The sequence below is a fragment of the Pseudopipra pipra genome, chromosome 3 (genome assembly GCF_036250125.1).
Source record: "Pseudopipra pipra isolate bDixPip1 chromosome 3, bDixPip1.hap1, whole genome shotgun sequence".
Classification (NCBI taxonomy): domain Eukaryota; kingdom Metazoa; phylum Chordata; class Aves; order Passeriformes; family Pipridae; genus Pseudopipra; species Pseudopipra pipra.
In genome coordinates this window covers 23,866,510-23,880,048 of record NC_087551.1, presented here as the reverse complement: position 1 = coordinate 23,880,048, position 13,539 = coordinate 23,866,510, and the positions used below count along the sequence as shown (strand labels likewise).

The 13,539-nt window shown below is 40.1% G+C and overlaps 1 protein-coding gene across 7 annotated transcripts in view; it reads left to right on the top strand.

Moving 5' to 3' along the window:
* The window catches only part of TRERF1 (transcriptional regulating factor 1), a 102,239-nt gene that overhangs the window by 45,985 nt on the left and 42,715 nt on the right, over window positions 1-13,539 (top strand). The window contains exon 1 of one of the 7 annotated variants that reach the window (XM_064648323.1): window positions 6,450-6,526. The exons of the other annotated variants lie outside the window; for them this stretch is intronic. The gene's annotated coding sequence lies outside the window, so the exon portion shown is untranslated. Of the gene's footprint in view, window positions 1-6,449; window positions 6,527-13,539 lie in introns of those variants that run through there. 7 annotated transcript variants of the gene reach the window in all.

Below are 13,539 nucleotides of genomic sequence, written 5' to 3'. Positions count from 1 at the left end.
CACTGGTGCAGGGTGGTTGAGATCTTGGATGGAGGGGTGGGCTGTGACCAGGGAGGCTGAGGGGTGTTGGATTACTCTGAGGCTGCCCCACGGAGCAAAAACACCCTGAAAACACAGCAGATGGTCTAGAATGATGGTGTCTGTTCAACTGCCAGAGCAGCTTTGTACACATGAGGGCTGAAGACAAAGGTCTTTGAAAAAGGATGGGTACCAAGATGTCATTTATAGAAGTTCAGCTTTGTTTCAGAGGGGTTTCTGTAAACCTGACCTGAGAAGAAGGAATTAAGAGTCCCTCTAACCCCTGGTATATCCACTTAACCAGATCACTACATATCTAGCTGTGGTTGTACATGACACTGTAATACACTGTTTTGGAGCAGAAGCTGTCTCAAAGTGATATAGCTGCAAAGTGTCCAGTCCAGTGGGATCATTCCTTGCTTATTTGTTCTTTAAGAACATTCCTTCTGATGGGCACCTCTGATTTCAGTAGAAGTGAGTGATGTGAACAGAGAATCAGCCAGCTTGATGTGTCATTATACTTTTCATTTTAATGCAGATTCCTAGATAGCCACAAATTTACAGTTGGAGGAACGAGCACATGATTGATATGAAGAAATATAGCGGGAAGTGCTTGGATTTTCTTTTTATAAGGCTAATTGTGTTAATTTGCTTGAGACACAATTATCTCAATGGGATTGATTTGTTTAATTAACTCGGGATGCCTGCAGGTGAAATAGTGAGTATAAATAGAAGGACAGTGGGGAATGCATCACTAATGTTTGTATTGCAGAAGGATTGACTCATATGTAAATGAAGTGCTGCAAGCCTGCCAGGCTAACCTAGTTCTGTGGTGGTTTCTAGATATATAAAAAAAATATCTCATGCTGTCATGCATAACACAGGGCTCGTGCACTCAGGAATAAGTTAGGGAAGAGTGTACACCGTAGTACTAAGGACAAATATACCTTTCTCCTGCTGTAAATACCGTGCATATGAGCACTTCTTTGAGCACTGCAAAAGGATAGTGTCCAAAGGATACAGTTTGTGTGAGACCACTGTGGTGGCACTGCCCTGATGCAGCACAGCATGTCAGTCCTCTGGTGAGAAATCACTGCAGTTTCTTGTTCCAAACATTGCAAAGGCCACTTTTAAACAGAGAGCACGGGTAACCTGTATCTGTGTTCCTGGACCAAAGCCCTGTAGCATTACATGTTCTTGTTCCCAACTCCCTCTGCTTTACTGTGTGGACATACCACGCTGCAGAGGATTAGGTGTCTTAATAGACCAGTTCTGCAACCTGTGTTTGTGTCCTTTGCCTGCTGTTTGCAAGTGCCATATCCGGTACTATAACGTGTCCTTTGTCCTAAGGTGGATGGTTACGTTCAAGGCCCAGAGAGGAAATTCTGAGCCTCTTCTGTCGGTTTGGTCCTGTGCCATACAAAATCTTATATCCTACATATATGGAGGACAGGTGGATATTTCTGATCTTTCCCCTACCTAAAGTAGATGACTTATTTTTAAGTAAAATGAAACTGTAGTCTTTCTCTGAATCTTTCGGAGATCTTTCTCATAGCAAAATATTGTGCAAATTGAGCGCTGATTATAAACAAAATAAAACCAGATCAGCAGAGCACTGCCACAGAACCAAACCAACTAAACAAACGCACATTTCCTTTTAGCAGCTTCAAGTGTATTGCTGTTTCAAAAATGCCCTTGCTTCTGCACAATGAGAGTGTATAGGAGCCCTGTTGTCTTTTCCACAATTCTTTTTTTTTTTTATATCCTTGATAGTTTATCCGTCCTGCGTTAGTGTGGGTGCTTCAAGCTTCTCCATCTCTTTCTGTACAGAAATCCGTCTTTGTCCTGAATTATTCTTGTCCCCATTTTCTGAGGCTTTTACTACATCTGCTATCTCAAGAAGAGATCAGACGATAAGAGCCAAACACAGCAGTCTGATGGAGAACACGCTTCTGATTTATGCCGTGGCTGTTGTAGGTCTTATCCTCTAGATAATCATGTGAATGCTTTCGTCTTGAAAACGGAAAAAAAGAATATTTCTAAGTTCTATCTTTGCATATCTAGCAGTATGTTTCATTTATTTGCTGAACACTTGATTCAAATATTGAGTTACTCCAGAACTGTTAAACCCAGCAATCAGTTTGGAGTGCTTCGCATTTTTCATTTAAATGCACTTTGCTTTTTATTGATCTGCAGTGGATTTAATTTGCCCCTTGGCCTGGCCTTGTGTGGTTCGTCTGGAATTCTTTCCAGTCTTCTCTGGCTTTGACAAACTGTAAATGGTTTTGTCATCTGTGGGATTTTAGCTGTTCAGATTTTTAATGGGGAGGGGAGAGGAGGTGTTGCCTTCATATGTTTCAGTTCATTCAAGTATATATGATACACTGCTATCCCAGTGTAGAGATGAGGGCATTCCTCCCTTTTTTTTCCTCATTGAAAGCTGTTTGTTTTGTTCTCATGTGTTTTCGGTGTCTCTGCTGCTTTCTAATCTGCATGGGTGCTCTCCTTAATAAACTTCAATTTTCTTAGTAGCATAAAAGGATTTTGTCAAATATTGTTTGCAAGTCCAATTCCCAGCCTCTTTTAATCCATACTGGTGTTAACAAGCCAAAAGTATTCATAAACAGTAAAGAGAAAAATATGGAAGTGTGTATCTGTTGGAGAAACCAGGCTTGGAAAAATGTATCTTGTCAGAAATATTTGGATTATGCTTACCAAATGTATAGCTCTTCCACCTTCAGGAAGGACGCTGTTGCTCCAGCCTTTGCTTGCCTTGCTTTTTGTTATATCCTAAACCTTCATGTAGGCTCAGTTTCTTTTGAATGGAGAGGACTCTTTCTGTCCTGCTCTCACTAGAAATAGTTTGAAATTGTCCTGCCTTACTGTTTGTCTGCCTGAAGGAAAACTGTGGTTTGGGTTTATTGGGTAATGGTGGGGGGTGGGTGTGTTTGGTTTTTGTAGCAGGTCCCTCAGCTTTTCCTCCCCTGCGTTGTGCTGAAAAGATTCCCTTTCCATACATGTCACTTGAAGCCAGGACATCCATGTATGTTTTAGATGTCTTATGAAAATATTGGAACCCTCAAGAAACTGTCACACTTCTTCCATCTTGCCACCAGCCCATTGAGTGATGTTAACTCTGCTGTCAAGGTAAAGATCCTTCTGGTGTTTAACACAGATGCTATTTTGCCCTGACTCACAAATGTGTGTTCTGTCCTGCCTGTAAAGTGGGGTTTACCAAGCTTTTGACTAGAACTGAGTTTACCCAGTAATGCCAGTTTATCTTTTTCAAGTAAATACTACAAAGGCAAGTGGTAGGGAGCCTTTGTAACTTGCTTCACTGATCTCTCAGTGTCTGTGGTTGTGAGGAGGTGTTTGATTCCCTTTTGCTTGTTCTGTTTGGGTTAGGGTAAAATGGCAATATCTGAGGAGGATTTGAGGTCTGTTGAAGGAAACATTACAAAGAAACATACTTAAAGTTTCTTTGAAGCTCAGGAGTTAAGGAATAATAACTCTTCTCCCCAGGACACAATTTCTGACCCAGTTATGTAGATTTCAATTAGAGGGCTTCATTGACATAAACAAGTTTTGGTTCTGCCTTAAAACCACTGCAGGAAAAGGTCTTTTTATAAGTTTTGGTTTACGTTTTTTTTTTTAATCTGTTACACTATTGAAGTATTAAATAACTTCATACTACTAGAGCTTATTCTTTCCAGTCCATGGCTTTCCCTGAGGAAGAAGTGAATACTCCTTCTCAGAGGCACTTTGAAAATGATGCTACACAGAAATGCAGGGATACGCACACACGTGTGTACGGCCAACCTTGAAAGCCTGGCGTGGTAAGGGGGTAAGATTGTGAAGGAGGCATAGTAAGCTGCTCTGATGGGAAACTAAGACTGTGAATTTCATTTCAGAAATCATGAAGTATCATGTTTTTACTATGTACTTACGTGTTCAAATGCATACTCAGAAATATTAAAAAAATATTTTTCCAGTGCATGTTATTTCTAAATTGCAAATTACTTGCATGTAATAAAAGACACAGTGTGCTTTCTACAAAATGACAAGAAATTTTCTTCCAAATTCTCCAGAATAGTTAACTAAAGCAGCTCTAGGCATTTTGTTCCTGTCTATAACTTGAATCAAGAAAACACATTGCTGTGATTGGTGCATTTAATGGCCTCTCACGTTTCGTAAAGGTAGGTTCAGAAATTTGTACCATAGATTATGGTAGATCACTGTAGGCCAGGTAAAGAAAATTGATTGCAAAAGACACATCGGCACTTCAGAGGAAGTTAAATTAAAGTGGAAATCATTATTTCTCTTGGAGTGGACCCTTACAGGAATACAAACTGAGTAATGCAGCTGGATGGAGAGGGAAGATTGCATCTACTGCAGGAACTGCTTGGGACAAGGTAGTACTGATATGACAAACAGCAAAGGGGCCTGGACATGGACTAAGGAGTATGTTGATTCATATTCTGGGTTTATTTTTAAAAAATCCTCAAGGATGGTGCTGTGAAACTGTGAAGAACCATCAGGAATGTGAATGAAAAACTAGAAAAGACATCAGGTAGGAAAAAAAGTCAGAGAACAAGGATGGTTTGGAAACGGTTTGAGGTTTTTGATATAACAAAGGCTATATGTTGCTGCTCTTGAAGTATGCCATGCAAAGCCCCAACTATCTCTTTACTGCAGGAAGGTTTTTTTTCTCTGTGGTATTTTAGAAAGCTACATCTTCAAGTAAAATTGAATTTGACTTGTTTTTTTCTTGATAATTGTTGACACTGAATTACCTGCTTATTGGATATATACTTGTCATGCAGGCCATCTGAGATGCCACCAAGGGTTGGTATTCCTGAAGGACATTTTCCATGTGGTTTTAAAAATAATACATTCTGAAATGAAAAATGCCTTTCTCCATATTATTTCATAAGATTTAAATATTTTTCCCCTGTTGCCCTCACTGGAGTGGAGAAAATAGGTTGACTGAAAAGCTGACTATCAAATTAAATTTGTGCATGTTTTAAATAACTTTTCACATTGAATCTCTAGAGATTTTTTTCCCTGTATCTGCAGAAATGTCATCTGAAATTTTTCTTAGTCCAAGATTTTACCAGGGCAAAATCTCAAACACGTATGCATTCATTTCCTTTGCCCTCTTTTTTTCCACTTCTACACCAAGTTGTGCCTGTTTTCCCTTCCCTTGTGTGTCCTTTCCTAGTGTTTGCTCACCCAGATGAGTTTGGGCTTGGGATACACAAGCATACCTGCTTCCATGAGGCAGCTGTTACACTCCACTGCATGTGTATGGATTTCTGTTTGCCATAAACCAACTTGTTTATACATACCATGCAAAACATGGCTGGTTTGTCGGGACTGGAGAAGCTTTTTAGCACTACATAATATTCTGTGTGAGGGGAGGTGGTTAGAGTTAGGAATAACTAGTTCATAAAGTAGGACGGAGCTGTTTTTACAGGAAAACTTGCTCTATTTTGCATCTGTTTCTTTTGAGTGGCAAGTTGGGAAAAAATCATGATTTTTGCTTTTAATTCTGTGAATTCCTGTAGTGTTTAGAAAAAATGTGAATAGAATTTACAAGATTATTGAAGATTATGCAATGGTCCCATATCTGTGAGCAGTTCAGGGAAAAAAAGTCACTGCTACTTGTACTGTCACTTAAATATGATATGAGAGAGACACTTCCCTCCCCTGCTTCCTGCCTCCTTTTATGTTCTTTGCAATGTGAATATACTAACATCTATCTGAAAGTTATTTTTGTCACCTAGGCCTTCTCTTTCACATCTACCTCAGAAGCAATGCGTGCATCCTGGCGGCATGTGTTTGTTTAATCTAAGGAAGAGCAAAACTTGTTCAGATGACCGCAAAAGCAGAAACAATTGTTTGCCTGAAGATGGTGTTGTGCGTGTGTTTACCTCACCTTTAGTTTTGTAATCACTTTTTCCCAGGTCCAAAAGATAATTTCCTAGGTGATAATAGCTAATAGAATGCAAATACTGTGTGAATTATACTTGCACCTACGTGCATCACTCACCTTGTGCCACAACAAAGGAAGAGAAAGAAAACAGATAGTGGTCCTTGTTCTGCAGTGTGTTGAGGGCCCTTGACTTGTCCTGAGGCAAACAAAAAAATGGATAGATACAATAGAGTAGAAATTATTTTTTTCCCCTCTCAGCTCTTCACCACTTCTGGTTCTGCATAGATGTGATGGAACTGTTGTTCGAGTGTTAAATAATATACATACTTATATAAGAACAAGTTCTATCCCTTTTTTTGTGGGAGTGGTACTGCGTGTTAGGATTTTTTTTTTTTCGAATTCACAACAGCAGCGTTAAGGGCTGCTGAGATCCTCATAATATTTCTTCCTTACAGTGCTGTCCAGTGGGAAAGGCTGGCTGCTTGGTGGCTTGTATGTGGCGCACCTCGGGCGTTTGCTACGTGCCATTCAGCTTTTGCGCCACAGTGGTCTAATGGCACACGCAGCACTTTGGTACGTCTCATGGTCGTTTTGATTTAGGTGGTTCTTGTGGTGGTTTGGTGTGGGTGGGCAGCTATATGTGTTTGGAGGTGGTTTCAGCTGGGTGGGGGAGGTTTGGTGTGTTTTAGTGTTAAACACAATTCCAAAGGTGGCTCTCTTGGGGTTCTCTAGCATAACAATGGGAAAGTATGAGATCTTTGATGTTTGCCTTGCAGAAAGTTTTCCCTCCTCTGTGTTCTGTACCATTTGGACCTGCCTCATCACAGCCTGCTTTCCTGCAACCTTGTCTTCATTAATAACGCGCTGTAGCCCATCTACAGACCAAATGACATCTGGTCCCTAATAAGCTGATACTGGTTAGCTGTAAAAAAGGTTTAACTGAACTTGCTGCTGCTGTGGTTTATGTAAAAAGACATAAGTATCAATAATATCAATAGCGGGATGTTCTAAGTTGTCCTAAGTTTAAGCTTCTGACTGGATCAGCTAATTTCCTTAGGTGCCTGACTTGTCCTTGCAATCAGTAGAGGTAAAGGGTCTTTTCTTTAGGGCAGCTCAGCAGGAACTGAATTTCAGTGCTCTGATCACATTCTCTTCTAGAAACTTTTTATTTTCTCTTTTTTCCCCCCTCCTTTTTTTATATAGCCTATATAGGAAACCTGTAGACATGAGCCAACCATGTTGTTGATGGTATCAGCTGCACAGTTGTGCCCACAGTAACCAGGTTGGACATCTTTGGAGGGTGATAATGAAGGCATTGGTCAGAAATCCTGTTTAAATAGTTTGCCCAGTGCAGAGTGCTTTTTACAGACTTGAAGGAATGCTTACATCTTAATGAAATATATATCTGCATTTCTTGCTCTTCTGAATGCAGTAGGCCTTTATGAATGGTAGAGATACAAGATCAGCTCCAGAATCTTCTCACTGTTAAGAGCACAATACAAATTGAAACTACCCAGACTCAAATGGGCTGCAGTAAGTAACATGCATCACTTAGTCTTTTCAGTGAAGTGCTCGCTAGCATATGAGCACCTGTATATAGGCAGGTCCCTCCTGAGCCACTAACAGCTGTTGATAGACATTTTCTGTGATATTAGGAGCTGCTTCAAAGCATTCTGACAAATGGAAGCCCAAAATGTAGGTGTTTCTTTCCTAAGTGAACTGACAAGCCAGAGAGGGGAATAGCATTGAGAGAGTATGCAAGTGTTTGACACAACCTCGTGAATTTGAAAAGATGGAAAATTCTGTATCTAGCACAATCTGGAAAAGTGCTGTTAAACCAGACAAAATTTATTTTGTTTCCATTTTAAAAGTGAAATGAGAAGTAGCTGTAGGAGTTTTCCCCTATGATGTTACATTTTTGATTAAAAGCATAACAACTTAGACAAGGTTGGTGGAAGCTTGGTCCGTGTGAGGCCATCCTCCTAGGGAAACTGTTAGAGAAATAGTGTGGTCTGAGCCTGGGTGAATCCTTTGACTGAACAAGCAGATCTGCTGTTCATTACTGGAGTTGGTTTATGGCTGTAAACTGGGCGGAGGAGGATGCAGGTGGTGTAACTCCAGCCTGGGCTGTTGTGAGGAGCGAGTAGTGCCATCTGCAAGGGGCTGCGCCTCAGCCCTGTCACCAAACTGAATATGGTGGCAAAGTTGAGGGCATGAACATGCAAGGTCAGTCCTTGGTGAACCTCCCCTGGTTTCAGGGAGATATCTCAGCCATTTTGGGGGGACTTAAATTGCATGTTGCCTGCTTGTGTGCACAAAATGCGTATGTGGGAGAAACCACTTGGTTTCTCCATACCTCCTTTTACCTCCTGTGCTGCTGTATCTGCAAGTAGTGGAAAAGAGCCCCTGGGCAGACCCCAGTGTTGCCTCTTACAGCTTCTCTTCACTCTGATCAAAATGACTAAATGTGGACTTTCTGAGCAGAAAAGTCAGATATCTATGTCTAGTGGTCACTTCTTGGTTTTGAGGGTGGAGAGAATGGATTTAACTTCATATTTTGATGGAATGTAGATTTAAATTATTATTAAAATGAGATCTTAGGAAAACTGTTTAGGGGAAAAAAGAGCTATTTTAGATAGTTATTTGAGGTAAATGTACTTGTCAAAGAATTTGTTATTTGAGTCCTGTGGTCTTTCTGAATGCATTTGACATGGTCATTATTCATTTGTTCCTTTTGTTTCCTGTCTCATTATATAAGTTAGCAAACCACTCGTGGGTTGCCTTTACTTTTATTTGCATTAGAAACTGCACCATGAAAAATGTTACCTGCTGCTGGGCCAAGAGCTGTAAATAAAGTGGTTTCTAATTGAAATCCAGAGGAACCACAGAACCATTATAATTGATGTGCCCTTCAGTTTTTTATTTCCTTTTTTTTTTTTTATTACCATGTATCTTTTTTATAAAGTGAAGCAAGTTTCTCTTCTTCCTAGTTACCCTCAGCTTGAAATAGTCACTTCTTGCTGTTAATGTTTCCTTACACTTTTCTGGATAAGTGAACAGTGCTGGGAAGAATACCTGAGGCTGGGTTTTTTCTTTTTCTTTTTTTTTTTTTTCCTTTTTTTTTTCTTTTTTTCCCTTGTTTTTTTAATTTTTTTTTTAGTTACAGAATTTACTTATTGGTAAGAATGCTTTTAGACAGGAGTAAGAAAAAGGTATTTTGTGGGAAAGTTCTGTGTGAGCATCTTGTGATCTGTGTGCAGATGTTACTGAGAAGTGGTTTGCTTCTTTTGATTGGGAGGGTGTGCACTTGTTGCCACTCATGTTTTAATGGAATACTCCATCTGCTGTTGAGCGGGTCTCTTTCTGAACATGAAAGTTTTGTGCCAAATGTGACATTAATCCAGATAAAAGTGGTGGGATGTTTTCTTTAGTACTCTGTAAATGTTAAAAGCCAACATGTCTGAGAGGGTGGGCAAATCCAGATCATCTTGTGAATCTGGTTTTTTGCTTATTTTAAAACGGCACATACTTGTAATTCTAGTTGGTTGTTAGTTTGAAATACATAGGCAAGTATTCTTTTGATCTGTAAATGGCTGTGTTGTTGGGGTTTTTTTAGTTAACTAATTTGGTATTATCTGCTTTATTCATAGAGTTCTCATCACAGATTACCTAATGTGTTGGATTCTTGTCTCTTATGATGCATGTTATTTTTACCCTTTTTGCAAAGGCTGGTGCTATGCCACCAAATAAATTTTTTTTTCCTCCTGATGTTAGGATGGAGCAAGTATGTCATCCATTCTTATGGTTCAGAATTCATAATACTCAAGAGCTTTTCTCTAATCTGCAGTATAATTTTTAATTTTTTTTTATTCTGTGTATTGACATGGTAATTTTTTGTTCAGATATGACAGCTGTGAATCATTTGGCAATTTATTTGATTCACGTGGATAATTCTTCTTTTATTTTTTTAAGCACCTGGTAGGAAGGGCAAGAACTCTTTTCTTACTACTTCTCCAGATTTAGGAGTGGGAGCTATGACAGTCTTTCCTTACCCGTGCTTATTAGCAACAAAGCAGAAGCTAAGAGCCCTGTGAGGCTAGAACTGGTCATCTGTGATGGTCCTTAGGCATCAAAATGGAGTCAAAAGCCTGAATTGTGTCAGGATTTCCCATCTTAGCGAAAGTCTTTCAGTTTAGGACTTTCCAGAAGACATGAACTCACTGGAAACTGTGACATTCTCAAAGTCCAGGGCAACTTCCTTCTGATAATAACCGATACTCAGAAGGCAGTTTATCTATTTGAGGATATGGCTAAAATTAAAATGGAAATGAGCCTACTGTCTTGCCGAAGATTTTATTTTTATTGAGAATGATCTTGTTGTTAAGAGCCTATAAGAAGTTGAGAAATAGAAGTGAGATCTGGAGGAAATAGGTGATAGTGATTTAAAGTATCTGAAATTGTTCAGGTAATATGAACCAGAAAATCCTTGCTGATTGATTAAGTGTTCTATTATTGTGGGTATATAAAATATACCAGGTCTTGTGCTTGTGGGAAATATCCATATCTGGGACAACAGACCAGTAAAGTAATGTCTAGAGAGTTATGCTACCATTTTCCTCCCAGGTTAAATGGACTTTGTAGCCCCCTAAAGAAGTAAAAATAGTGGTCAACCCTAGATCGTAGAGTGAAACTACATGTCTGTTACCACTGGAGAAGTTGTGCAGACTGCACTTGCTGTTTGTGCTTTGAAAAGTATGGAGACCTACGAGGATTCCCAAATCTCTTCTTGCTCAACAGACTTACCAGAAGCCTAAAGTTAGTGAGGTCTAAGTCTGTTCATCTCAGGATTTCATGTCTTAAGTAGTCCTCTGTCACCCAGAGAAATTTTATAGTCACATATGTTTTACCGTAAGAAATATTTTTCAGTTCAGGACTTCATAACTCAAGCTAGTGAATAAATCATCAGAATCTCATCTTCAGGTTTTCCTGACAGGAACAGGTGTATTTATTGGAAATAAGGACATAATCATTTATCAAATGGATCTCCAGGACTATGCTCTGTAGTTGTACCCTGTTTTGCTGGTGAATGTAGACAGGCATCACCAGCTGCTTCAGCACTGCCTGTGCTCAAAGACTACCAGAGAAATGTTTTTCCTCTTGCACAAACACAGAAAAATTGTCTCCATTCATCATCAGTTCCTGTTGTCTTTGTGGCTTCCAACAAGTCTCGTCTGGAATGAGAGCGCTCTTGGGTTGTGGCTTTTGCTGCTACACCAGGGACAAAAAGAGAAGGCTGGAGCTGTCTGCAAGTAAGGCACACCAGACCAGTACTCCTCTGTTTTCAGCAGTTGTTTATGTTGTGCAAAACCATTGCAATAGTTTTTGAGAAGAAAACATTATCGGTGTGTCATAGGGTCTTTGAGGAATGATGGCTTGGACTTGCTGGGCTTCAGAGAGTGTAAAAAAATTCGATAATTCAAGGTCTCCCTGTGAAGGAAGATGACTTTATGCCATCTCTCTTTCTGAAACGAGCAGGAGATCTCAAAGGAACAGGGCATTGCAGTTAGTCCATTCAGAGCATCTCAGCCTCGCAGAACTCAGTGTCTGGAGGTAACAAGATTGCAGCTGAAACTTTCAGTGTGCAAAGGAATTTCAGTCCACTGTTCAGTCTAGACCTGGTGTCATGGCTTAACCCCAGCCAGCAACTAAGTACTGTGCAGCTGCTCATTCACTCCTCACCCTCCAGTGGGATGGGGAGGAGAATCAGAAAAGAGTAAAACCCATGGGTTGAGATATGAACATTTTAATAATGGGGAAAGTAAAATAAAATAGTAACTGTGATGAAAAGGGAGATAACAGAGAGAGAAAGACAAGTGTTGTACTACGCAGTTGCTCACCACCCACTCTCCCATGCCCAACCAGTCCCTGAGCAGTGATCCTACACGCCCCCATCCCCTCATACTGGGCATGATGTTCTGTGGTATGGAATATTCTTTTGGCCAGTTCAGGTCAGCTGTCCTTGCAGTGCCCCCAGCTTCTTGTGCACCTCTTCACCGGCAAAGCAGGTAAAGCTGAAAAGTCCTTGACTGAGAGTAAGCACTACTTAGCAACAACTAAAACATCGGGGTGTTATCAACATTATTCTCAACCTAAATCCAAAACACAGCACTCAACCAGCCACTAGGAAGAAAATTAACTCTATCCCAGCTGAAACCAGGCCCTTGGGTAAAACTCACGAGAGAGATGCAGCATTTGACATAGCTAGGCATTGCTGGAAAATATATCAGTTGGGCATGAGACTGCATAGCCTTATCTGAGTCCTGCATTACCAGAAACATTAATGCAGGGGAAGATGATGTAAAAGCATGCCTTAAGATTTTTCTGTGAAATGGACTTCCTACAAGCCAATACAGTGTAGGAAAACTAAAATGAAAATGAAATCTATGCCAGGGGTCTCAATATTTAAAAAATAAAAGTAAAAAAATTTAGGCTTTCTGAAACTCTTCACTTTTCAAAGATTTAGACATTCATGCTGTTACCTGCTACAGCATCTGATACACAGACATATTTTGTAGCTTGAATTTGCAGTCCAGAAATGCTAAGAACATAACAAAAAGAGTACTCTTGATTATCTTTTGTCTCATGCAGTTACTACTTTTCCAGAAGGCTTGTCTCTGAATCTTCCCTAAGGACAATTTGATTAAAAAAAAAATAAAAAATTAGGTAGGACCATTACCTATTAAAAAAAAGGAAAGCATTGTTTTGTACAAGCAAAAATCACATTACTGTTGTTCTGGCCTGATTCTTGGCATCTGAAGGAAAACAAATCTTTGTGCATTAGGTATTCGGAGGCAACTTTAAATCATATATGCAATGCCTTCATTATATATTATCCATTCTTCTAATTGTCTTTTAACTGAAGCATAGTAATAAGAATTTACCATTGCAAGATAAGGCAACAAATGTAAGGTTGTTCATACACTGGGGAAGATCTTTTCATAATCTTGTAGCCCTCCCCCTGAGGTCTCTGCTGGAAATCTTTATCAGATGAGGCTGCTAATTGAACACCTACCTTATGTTCATGCAGGTTGGTACTTTCCTCTTCAGACGTAGTCTCAGTGGAAGGGTGTTTTGGAATGCCCCAGTGCTATGAAAGTTTTGCAGCCTGCACCTAAGTTTAAGACCATGAGGTTTGGCCAAGAGGTATAATGGTGTTTCCTTAACATGAGTGCTGGTGTTGTGCCTCTGGAGCTGAGTGCAGGCAAACAAGAACAAGGCTTAGAATCTCTTCAAACACTTCAGGCCACACAGCAGTAGCACCAGCCTTCCCTCTAGCAGTGTGCCACCATGCTTTCAGAGTGGGAATGTATTCACTGGGGTTCTTGGAGATCTGTGCCCCTGCTAATACCATCCCTTCTGTCTGGCTATGTTGAAGCTTTGGGGAGACCCCAAAGCTGGTTACTTTGGGTGAGAGAGGTTGAAGCACTGCCTGCTGAGGTCTGGCTGGTGTTGCACAAGCTAACTTTTACTTCTGGCTTGCTCAGCACACTTGCAATGTCTCTCACCTCTCATTTCTGCTGAAGTTG